This window comes from Corvus kubaryi, unplaced genomic scaffold, assembly GCF_017639235.1.
Source record: "Corvus kubaryi isolate FWS band 111438036 unplaced genomic scaffold, C.kubaryi_AGA036_p1.0 split1-37296, whole genome shotgun sequence".
In the NCBI taxonomy this organism is placed as follows: domain Eukaryota; kingdom Metazoa; phylum Chordata; class Aves; order Passeriformes; family Corvidae; genus Corvus; species Corvus kubaryi.
In genome coordinates, this window is record NW_024582075.1 from 18,174,445 (window position 1) to 18,185,669 (window position 11,225).

General features: G+C 43.9%; 1 long non-coding RNA gene across 1 annotated transcript; it reads left to right on the top strand.

Annotated features, from left to right (window-relative positions):
- The first annotated feature begins 1,617 nt into the window (after positions 1-1,617).
- LOC121657422 lies at positions 1,618-10,505 on the top strand. The gene is made up of 2 exons (XR_006013623.1): positions 1,618-6,607; positions 8,787-10,505. It is a non-coding gene; the product is annotated as an uncharacterized LOC121657422 (long non-coding RNA).
- The last annotated feature ends 720 nt before the right edge of the window (positions 10,506-11,225 follow it).

Here is an 11,225-nt window from a genome sequence, read left to right on the forward strand (position 1 = left end):
TATGCATCAAGCACTTGTCCAGCTGTGGTTTTGAAACACAGTGAGAGAAATTTGATATAATATTCTTCCCACCTTGGCTATCCATACTTTGTGCACCCTTATCTAAGTGGCTTCAACACTTCATACCTTCTGGTTCTCTCACTGCTGCATGTCAATATTGCCTATTTATTCTGCAGGGAACATCCAGGCTTTATTTGCATAACTGTGAGTACAACAGGGCCCCAAGATTTGGTTGAGGCTCTTGATGGTCAGTGTTCCTCCTGCAAGCTTGAATTTTAGCACTCCTCTGGACTCAGGCTGAAGGATGCACACACTCATTCAGGCTGGGATTCAAAAGCAACAAATAGTAAGGTGACGGATAGCTACGCCTGGCTTTTGGCATGTAAGCAAAGGAATTAGCAGGCTGTAACCACACAAGCTTAAAGAGCCTGGAACAGACTGGCAGGCACTGACGTTTGTGTCAGCTGAAAAAGAAAGCCACAACAAAAAACATGGAACACAGAACAGTAGTACTTCAGAAAGGAAATCTCAGCTATTTGCTGAATGCCATCAGTTGAAATTTCTAAATACCAGAAGGGCCCATTTTAAAGTCCTCAGCATACACAGTCAGGGCCAGGTTTTCAGTTAAGCTCAGTTCCCATGGAGGCAGCTAAACAGGAGCCAGATTTTTAAAAGCACTCAGTATCCAGCTGTTTCCATTGCAAAAATTCTGTCCCAGTTTTTAAACAGAGCTCAGCACCACCCAACAGGCTGTGTTATTTCAAAAGCTTGCCCTAAGTGACTTCACACCTGGTGTCATTGTTTCATTGGCTACCTGTCAGAGGATCAGGCTACCTCCATTTCTGTCTTCTTCTACCTTTTCTGAGCCCTGATGTGGTCTGAATAATCTGGACTATCAAATAACTGTTCTGGGTACTGTACGAAGAGGGAATATCAAGAAATGCACCACACAGACTACAGCATGATGAGCTTTGCAGTTCCACCAATTTGCCATGCGCTTTTGAGCTGCAAGAGCCAGCATTGTGCTTTTACCTGCCAATCATGCTGACTCATGTCAAATTAAAATCTTCCAAATGTCTGAGTTTGGAGGTCTCAACCTATTTTCACATGCAGATAAAGTCAAAAGTTTCTTTTTCCTGAAGTCTGCAGAAATGTAGAAAAGACAGCAGACTCCATGATTCAGGGAAGACTGTGTGGCAGGTGATGTAAAACATTATCTGGTTATCAACACTTGCAGAAACTGCAGTCTTCCTTCCATCAGCATTGTCAGTGTGAAGTTTTCTCAGGGCAGGAGAACTTTCCCTTTGCTAGGAGAAGCCAGCCTTAGTGGTCCTAAACCACACACAGCTCTTACACTTTCTCTCAAACTTTCTGGGAGCTTGGAGGAAGTGCTCAACGTACAGCCAACATGGGAAGGGATAGTATCTTCTGGTCTAGTGCCTACTGTCTGCCATGGTTCTTGTATAAGCAGAGGGGTGTAATTCAGAATATGGAATGAATCGTGGAAATTCTCAGAAGGTGGTCTACCAGAAGAACCAGAGTTTCCTTTCATTTCATTTGTTCATGTTGGGACTTTGGTTTGGGTTTTTGTGTTGGATTTGGAGGTTTTTTTGTTTGGTTATTTCGTTTGGGTTGGGTTTGAGGATTTTGTTTCTTTGCTTGCTCGTTTGTTTGGTTTTTTGTTTGTTTTTGGTGGGAGGTTTATGTGAAGATCCAGGAGACAGAGAGGGAAGGGCAGAAAACTGAGTTGGTTAAGAAAGCAGCCCACCACACAGACAGGCTCAGCACTCTTGGGCATGGGTAGCTGAAGACACTTTTCTCCTTTCAGAGCGAGTTTAAAATGCTCAAACCAAACTACTTCAAAGAAGAAAAGGCCTGAAGAGCAGGTGAATTTCAGTCTTTTTCAAAGATGCTGTTCATTTCCCTGTTGGAGAGGCATGTATCTTCCCATTTGAAGATTCCTCCTCTGTCATTTCTTCCTCTCATTTCTTTGATCCCCCTTCCTGTGTGACCATGTGACATGCAGCCATTTGGTGAGAATCAAGAGAGATACTGGCAGTCTGGGAGCTGTTTTTCCTGCTTATGTATGCAAAGAACATGATTGCTAAGTGCATCATCTGTTGTAATTTGCACATCCACACACATCTTAGATCAGGACAGTCTTCCCATAAGGATGCAGTGCTTTTTTTTACCTCTCTGCTTTTCTGGGCAGTAAAATATTAGGTCTCCTGGACCTCCTTGTGCCACAGGTTGAACAAATGCCCTAGGAGGTGATCCCTGCCCCAAATAGCTTACACTCTTAATACAGCTGCAGAGAATCAGGATGTGAAGCAGTATTTCTGTAACTCTCTTTCTTCACACACAAGTTTGAAATTACTTGAGAAATAATTTAGATAAGTCTGCAGCAGGTGTGAGAAGTTAGCAATGACAAACCCAGCATTACAAAAGCACTTTGCAGTCACAGACACACCAAGTGGGAGCTGTGTTGCTCCCAAAGATTATCTGAGCAAAGGGCAACCATGGAGTAGTCAGTGAATACTGGTTTGCAAAGCAAAAATAGCAGCTGAAAAGCAAAAGTAGCAGCTGTGTAATAATAAGAGGACAAAATACTGGGAAAAAAAATAAAGAAGAAATCTAGAGAGACTATCACAGGAATTTCCAATTGGCGTCCCCATCAATTGTGTTGATTCTCATGGTCACAGCAATTTGACTTCTCATGATCTTCTGCAGCAGAGGGCAAGACAATATGCTCCTTAAAACCTTCAGATGCAGGTCAGACAAAGCCCTCACCTGAAAGTGCAAACAGCATAGGCATAATAGAGACCTCAGAAACCAGCCTTGTGCTCCCTGATGACAGGGAAGGCGCTTGTTGTTGTTCCATCTGACTCCCCTAAGTAAATATGCAGCTCATAGTGTGTCTTGAATTCCTTGAATTCCTTCATTTCTTGCAGAAGATTCCCCAGCTACCATTTAGGACCTTCAGCAATAAAGCCTCACTGTCCACAGACTTTTTTCAGTCTGTGGCAGACCCCACAGGTGTTTGTATTAAGAGTCCTTCACTCACTGGATTCCGACCATGTTGTCTCAGGGAGCCTCATCTCCCTCCCTGGTGCCTGGACTGTTATGTCTCCTTTTAAACAGAGGTTCAGAAGAGAAAATTTCTCCTCAGACAGCGGTCTTTAAAACAGCACTGCACCTTGTGTGAACACATGGAGGGCCCACTGAGCCTCCATCAGTTTTGGAATGCCAGTTGCTTCCCAACCTAGCTCTTCTGCTTAGTGGAGCAGAGAGCTGCATTATTGGATGCTACTTTTGTGCAGCAGCACCACGAATGGGGGAGCTGGGGGCTACCAGTTAGCACCAGCCATTTTCCACACATGTGCTTTCAGGTTCTGCTTTACACGTGCATGCAAAGTGCTCTTTTCCTCCAGCTGCACCACGGGGACATGGCCCCCGGGCAGAGCCACAGCCACTAGAGGGCATTTGAAGGACATCAGATCACCGGGTGGCAGGTGTCTGGCCAGGGGATGAGCCAGCCATGCCGGCATGTCCCACTGTGCCAAGCTGTGTCATGCAGCAAGAAGTCTTGTCGCAGTGCCTTTCTCATTCTGTCTTTCTGCAGTTGCCCCTGGGCACTCTGAGTTAGAGGTTTGCAGAAAGCATTGCATAGGTTCTTCCCATGGATGAACTGCTGCAAATGGGCAGTAGCTGAGGTGGAACAATGCTGCTAAATAGATCACTGAACAACTACAACTCTCTTGATTGCACCCTTCAAAATAGCTATGCATGTAGATATCGGACATAGCTTTGGTTTTAATCAGCTACCTGCAACCTCTTCATTTAGTTTTTCTTGACATTAACTCGGAAGTCCATGATTTTCTTACCTTTTGCCATCTACTCTCTCTTAATGGAGAGCGTTGTCCTCAAAGGCCAAACTTTAACAAAAGCATACACCTACACTTCGTACCAACCTCTATCAAGTCCATTTCAGTAGATGGAGGAATTGAGTATGGCCTTCTGTATTCCAGGTGAAGGCCAGGGCCATCAAAACAAAATATTTGCATTACCATATATTCATCACCACATAACTGTCTGCCATTCAAAGGGAATGCCTGACACAGACCATATGAACCCTTTCAGTAAAGCTTCAAAACCTTCCCCAAAGATCCTCTTTACTTCTTTCTTTTTAATTTGTATTTTTTCAAGAGATCAGCAGTACAGAAACAGCATGGGAATACATGCACTTGCCCAGTGGCTTTCTGCACGGATGAGATCCCATGGGAAAAGTTTGCATTGAAGAGCTCCAGGTTGGTACTTCTGGCAGCCACTCCATGTGTGTTGGAGAAAAGGGATAGGCAGGACAAGAGTGAGCTTCCACTTGCAGTGGGCCAAGAAATATCAGAACAAGACTGCCTTGGTCAGTCCTTGTCTATTGTCAGGTTTTTTTTATCGTCTAAGAATGACCAAGTGCTGCCTCAGTTATCTCCGCATCAAATTGCTTGGCAAAACTTCAGATGCTCAGGAGTGGCCTCCTGGAAACGAGCAGGAGTCTTGCAGAGTTGAGACAGAAATCTAATGCTTTCCATAGACTTGAGAGAAAAGATGCCAAGCCAGTATTGACTAAGACTGGTCAAAGGCTACAAAAGCAAAAAGGGAAACAGTCTGTCTATTCCTCAGACATTCTCAGGTTGAGTCAGATGGACTTGTGGAGAGGATTGGGAGCCCTTTGGGCACAGGCCCAGAGACTCAACCCTTATGACTGTCACAGCAGCACAATGCCATGACTCATCACTATGTGCCAGAATGCAGCTACTGTGGGGTGGGAGTGATAGGCTGTATTTAGCTCAGGATACACACATTTGAGGTGGTATGAGCACCTGTCTGCTCTTGGAAGCAACCCTGATGGACATGATATAGCGTTTGTGCTCTTGTGGTTCTCACTGGGGTTGCTACATCACCCTTCTGCTTCTAGGAGCTTGGATTGAGCACATCAAACTTTACAGTCAAGAGAGGCACTTTTATACAAAGTCATGCCTTAAATCTTACCAATAGATCAGGAGGCAGCACTGGGATTACTTTTATGCCAGGGGCGGGGACAAGAGATATTTCTTGGCACAGTAGGAGACCTGTGGGTAGAGCTCAAGAACCTTGATAATGTTATTCTGAGTCCAGTATCCAGCTTTTTTACATAACAAGTCAGGTTTTACAGACCTTGAGATATCTGTTTCCACGCATGAATTAAGACCCAGCAAACCACAAACTGAGATAATTAGTATATTTTTCCCTTAAGAAGAGAATTAGAAAACACATTTGTACTGGGAATTGCGAATGATACATTCTGCCTGAAGGAAAACAGATTATCTCTCCAGCAGGAAAACTCACATCCCCAGGGTTCTGAAAGCAACTCATGTTGACTCTCTTGTTTTAGTGTGTTGGGGATTTGAGAGGAGTGATTTGAGGCAAGACCAATGGAGAAAATTCTCTCCTTGCGTTCTCTTTCTCTTTTACATGACTATCACACAGCAGGTGATGAACAGGCTTCCTCAAAGTCATTATGGTAAATGCAGATTACATTTCATACACAACAGACACTGCTTGATTGGTACATTCTTTAATGATATACTGGTTTCAGGGAGGCCATAGGCGCCATTGCTGATCAGTAAGTAATAGATTATATTTTTTTCCTCCCGCAGCATGAGGTGCTGCATGAAAGGAGAACTGAATTAAATAAAATAAATAAACAAACTAAATAAAGTTCCCAGAGTGAACAGAAAGCACTATAGTTACACAGTTAAAACTCCCTCATCCTGCTAGTTTCAGGATGGATTTGTCATCTTAGGCTACTTTGGTGACACACAGGTGGGAGAAGAGTAGTGTCATATCATAATCCGGCCTACCACAAGAATGTGGTGTTTTCCTTGGACTGCTATGCAAATTCTGGAGTCTACCTTTGAAAGTCATCTGATCGAGATCTTGCACAAAGTGGGGCTATTGCAAAGATAATCTAGAGGTTGTCTGAGGAGACAGTTCACACATATTTGACATGAGAGGACATGAGCTTCACGGATCACATTTCAACAGTGACTTTACCACTTGTCAAGGCTGCACAAATACTGGATTTTAAAGTTGAAATTAGCTGTGGAACCCTAAAATACCACTCTTGGAATCTTGGTTTCTGGTTTGTGAGTCTCACCCTGATGATGTGATATGGACAACGCTGCCATGTACTAGTGAAGTCAGCATGAAGAGGTTATTTTTGCAGCATCAGAGAGGAAAGAACAAAGCAGAAATATACTTTCAGTGTTAGGTGCAAAGAAATCCTGTATTTAAAAGCTGTATTTTTTCTCTTATATTAATACAGGTATGGGAAAATCTACTGGATATATAGAAATTATAATTCTTAGGATTACGTCAGGATTACATCAGGACAAATAAAGGCTGAAGGTGAACTTTGGTCAGGCACTAAATATAAAATAAGCATACTGTACACAGACTTCTGAATAAAGACATAGAAGCTTGAGCAATTTCTTAAAACAGCCAAAACATCTTGCTGACCTGTATTTGCAGGGAGGGCCATTCCCCTTATGGTATAAAACAAGGTTCAGTGGTGGGTGTTGCAGTGGGGATACTGCAACACGCATATATCAAACCAGGAGTCCCGTGGAAAGGAAATATATATGGACAGACAGATTCTTGATAGCTGTTTCAGAGATGTTTATTTCCCCAGCCACATGGCCAGGGCTCTGCCGAGGAACTGTTCCAGTCACGGGACCAAGGGTCCTTCTGCCCGCGCAGGGAACACAAACCAACCAATGGGAACGAGGCTGAGCAGGGGCAGGGAAACCCCGTGTCTGTGCCCTCAGGGCCCCTCTCCCAGGGCTTCATGGCAGGGGAGGGACCCCAACACCTCACCCGTTTTATTTTAATAAAAGGAGAATGAAAACAACTGGATAAACATAACAAGAACCATTTCAAGACAAAACAAGCCACCCTCCTGAGTCTTTAAATGTCCAATCAGATTCTGTGGAACATCTTAGGGCTGACAGAAGGGAGACAGAACTCTCTGAGCATGCTTTGTGGAGAAACTGAGGCAGGAGAGGGTTTAACTTCTTCCCTCCCCCTTTTCATCCCCCACTCGGCATTGGAAAGGGATTTTTGGGGAAACAATTGGCAAAAGCATGGTTTTGTGAGGGAAACCATGGATGAAAAAACGGATTGGGAATACACTGGGGGTAATAGGACATAGGGTAAAAGGGAAAGGTGGGATTAGGAAAGGGAGACTGTAGGGGGGGTTTACAGTGGAGATATTGTCTAACATGACTACGATTTTTTGCATATATACTGCCTTTTACAGGAACACCATCAGGCCCAGTGACCTGCGATGCTTGTAACCCTTTTCTACCTTGTATAATTTTGAACTGCACCACCTCTCCATCTCCCAAGCTTGGGATGCATTTTTCAGGGTTATTCTTTTTAATAGCAGTTCTATGCACGAATATGTCTTGCTGGTTGTCACACCTTGTTATAAAACCATAATTTTGCTTAACATTATACCATTTTACTATCCCTAAGATCTTAGTTACTATGATCTTTTCCTTTTTCCGAGTGGCTGCTGTTTTCTGTCTCACTGCGTCTTTGCCCTCTCTTTCGGTCGCTCCCGTGTTGGAATTGTCGGGGCTGCCGGTGCCTGCGCGCTCTTCCCGGGGTCGCGTTCGGGGCTGCGCGGGCCGGGCCGGGCCGCGCCGCTCAGTTCTCCGTGCGTCGCCTCCTCTGGTCGCAGCTTCGCTCCAGCGCGCATCTCGGCTGGGCGCGGCTCTGCTCCACCGCCATCGCCGCCAGCCGCCGCCCGCGCGCCGCCCCTCTCGGCCGGGAGTTCACGGGGCTCGCTCCACCACGCGCTGCGCGGGGCCGGGCGGGCACCGCCGGGTCCTGCCGCTCCTCGCTCCGCCACCGACACTGCGGCTCGCTTGGCTCCGCCCGCACGCGGGAACTGCCTCGCTGCTGCTCGCAGAGCACTCGGCGCACGTGGCCTGGGCCGCACGGTCCCTGCGCCAGGCTTCCCTTCGCCAGGACACAGCTGACATTGCTCAACAGTCTCGGTAACTAAATAATATTCACGAAAATATTCTTCCATCGGCATATATTTTGACTCCAGTATTAACTGTGTCCAAAAGGTTTTCCAAAAGCCCTTGGTAAGAATTAAATCCCAAGAAACATAGAAAAAGTTCTTAAACAACCATGCCAGGAAGTGTTTCAGTTCTTTTTGAGCTTGAATCAAGCTAAAATTTACAAATCGTTGTTCAAGAATCATTTTAAGATAAATGTCCATATGTGGCTCTGAGAGCCAAGGGTCTTCCCACGGTTCCTCCATAGTTTAGATATGGAATAGCAAAGCAAAACCAAGAAGAGGAATCCAAAGTTTCCAGGGTTTACTCACACAAATCAGTCGCTTAGGGATCGGGGATCGTTCTGCTCTCAATTCTCCACCATTTGTTGCAGTGGGGATACTGCAACACGCATATATCAAACCAGGAGTCCCGTGGAAAGGAAATATGTATGGACAGACAGATTCTTGTTAGATGTTTCAGAGGTGTTTATTTCTCCAGCCGCATGGCCGGAGCTCTGCTGAGGAACTGTCCCAGTCATGGGACCAAGGGTCCTTCTGCCCGCGCAGGGAACACAAACCAACCAATGGGAACGAGGCTGAGCAGGGGCAGGGAAACCCCGTGTCTGTGCCCTCAGGGCCCCTCTGCCAGGGCTACACGGCAGGGGAGGGACCCCAACAGGTGGGCACATACCAAAATATTTATCAGTATTTGTGTATTTGTTCTAAATCACTTACTAGTACTAGTTGACATGCCTGTATGGGGGTACTTCACAATTTTAAAAATTAAGCAAAAATGAACATTCTTGGGGGGCCCCCCCCCCTTGGTGGTAATATATGCTGTCATAAGATAATAATGAGTTCTGCTATGTAGGCTTTGAGAATAAAAATGTAACATGTAGTCCTGAACTTTGTCATCTTCCCGGTAGAAACACAGGGCAAATTTTGGAAGTGTTTATATTTGCTGACAAAATATCTAGTTACCTATGTGTAGACGCGTTAGCTACTTGTAGATTTTAAAACATATGCTAAGCAGCTGTAACCATGCAGGGCTAATGCCACATCAAAATCGTTAGCCTTCTCCCCTCTCCTCATTCTGACAGCTGGAAGAAAGGGCTGTGCTCTTCTTTTTGTGTAGCCAAGGGTCTCTCAGGAGACACATCTTGTTGAGCAAGGAGTGTGCCTCAAGAAGGCACATAAACATGAAGTGTAGAGCATCTACTGACTTTGATGGGCTTCCTCTTGTTACTTCCTCCTAATCCCATCTCTCAAACTAGTATTTGGAGCGGGTAAGTAACTTTATGTGGGGATTTTTGTGGCTCTAAAAAAGAGAGTTAATTATACAAGAATCTTTCTGTGAAGGATAAACTGACAACAAAGTATCTTACTGAGAAGAGTGCTGTTTTTCTACATCTCCCTCATACAAACAAATAATAGCTAATAACATTAATTGAGCAGATTCTAGTGCAGCTGGCCAAGGAAAGTGTTTGTCTTATGCTGAACACCTTCTGTTGCACTCTGCAAACACAAGCTGCTAGAATGACCTCAGCACTTCTTTTGCTTTTATTCAAAGTCACCAAGATGTTTATGATTCAGTTTCCTCCCTATCTCAGCAGTGAATACGTACGCGGCAAAGGCCTGTAAATCTGCCATTCAAGCAGCAAAAACAACAACATGCCAATCCAATAAATTACTCCCTCACAGTGTTTTCGTTATACAAAGAAGACTTTTTCTGTGCTCTGTCCAAGAACACCATCCTGCAAAGTTTGCTTTATAATAAACAAGGGAGATCCAGCAGAGATGGGCAGCAGATCAGAGGAAAGAGAATGTCATGTAGACTAAAGCAGGGTGAAAAAGAAAAGACAGCATAATTATTGTTGAGCATGTTCTTAAATTACTCAGTGATTCTGTTAAATTCACTTTCCTACACAGATTACTTTTTTTTTAAGTCGCCTTTCGTGGCTGCATTCATTAATACCTGGATATTTAGCAGTGCTGTGAATGGTTTGCTATTCTTTCCTGCTTTCTGAGTAAGAAAATGAACTATTTTCCTGTATTTTTTGGTGTTGATCCACTAGTAAGGGAAAATCAACCAACAGGCAGTTGAAGCAAATGCTTTGTGGGCAAATCATGAATTTATATATGGCTACAAAGTGTATTTCAAAATCTTATGAACAAAACAATCTGTCAGAATGTAAACTAGTGCATCCATCATTTACAAACTGAAGAGAAAACTGCTTCAAACTCATTGAGTAGTTTGCTCATTATAATTTGTTCGACTTCAAAGTATGTGAAAAAGGAGTGAGTAAAACAATTTTGAAATGCCTTTCTCAATGCCTGATGCCTCATTTATACATCTGCTGATTAATAAATGCAGAAGAAAGATGGTGTTAAAAAATAAGTTTGTTACACTATTGCTACTTTGCTTTTGAGAACTAGCATAGATTTGATCAGCATTTTTGTTTCCTTATGAAGGTAGATTTTCAACATTTCTTTATTATTTAGGAATAAACATAAAACACCTGCAAACAAAAAACCCTCAAGAAACTCAAACCAACCCAAACAAAAAAAACCACAACAGCCCCCCAAAAACACAACAAAAAACCTCCACAACACCAAAACCAAACAGGCCCCCCCCCAAAAAAACCCAACACACACATAAAAAAACCCAAGCAAAAAACCAAAGAAAGGCAAAGAAAAGGCCCAGAAATCAAAAGCTACAATCAGATTGGCTCAAACATTTTATGTCCCTAAGGACTTGATTGTCTTCCATATCTCTGGGCTCAGCCTGTTGCACAGGCATCCATGCATTTTTCTCCTTCAGAATAAAAGCCATTTTCAGTTGTGGTAGGAAGTTACATAAACAGTTTTTTTACCTAACTCAGGAAAAATAAGAGGAGGAAGAGGAAAAACAAGCAGGGGGATTTTATCTGTTCGTTGGATTTCTCTGTATAGATGGCTAGATTTTAAAAAACAAGACTCTTGCTTCAGTAGCTATGTGTTAGAGCTGATGCCAGGAAAGGAATAAAAGTGGTGAGACAGAGAAATGGAGAGAAGGTCAGAGCCACTCCTCTTCAACAGAAGAAGGTTGAAAGAGAACAAAGGGGGAGGATGAGCAGAG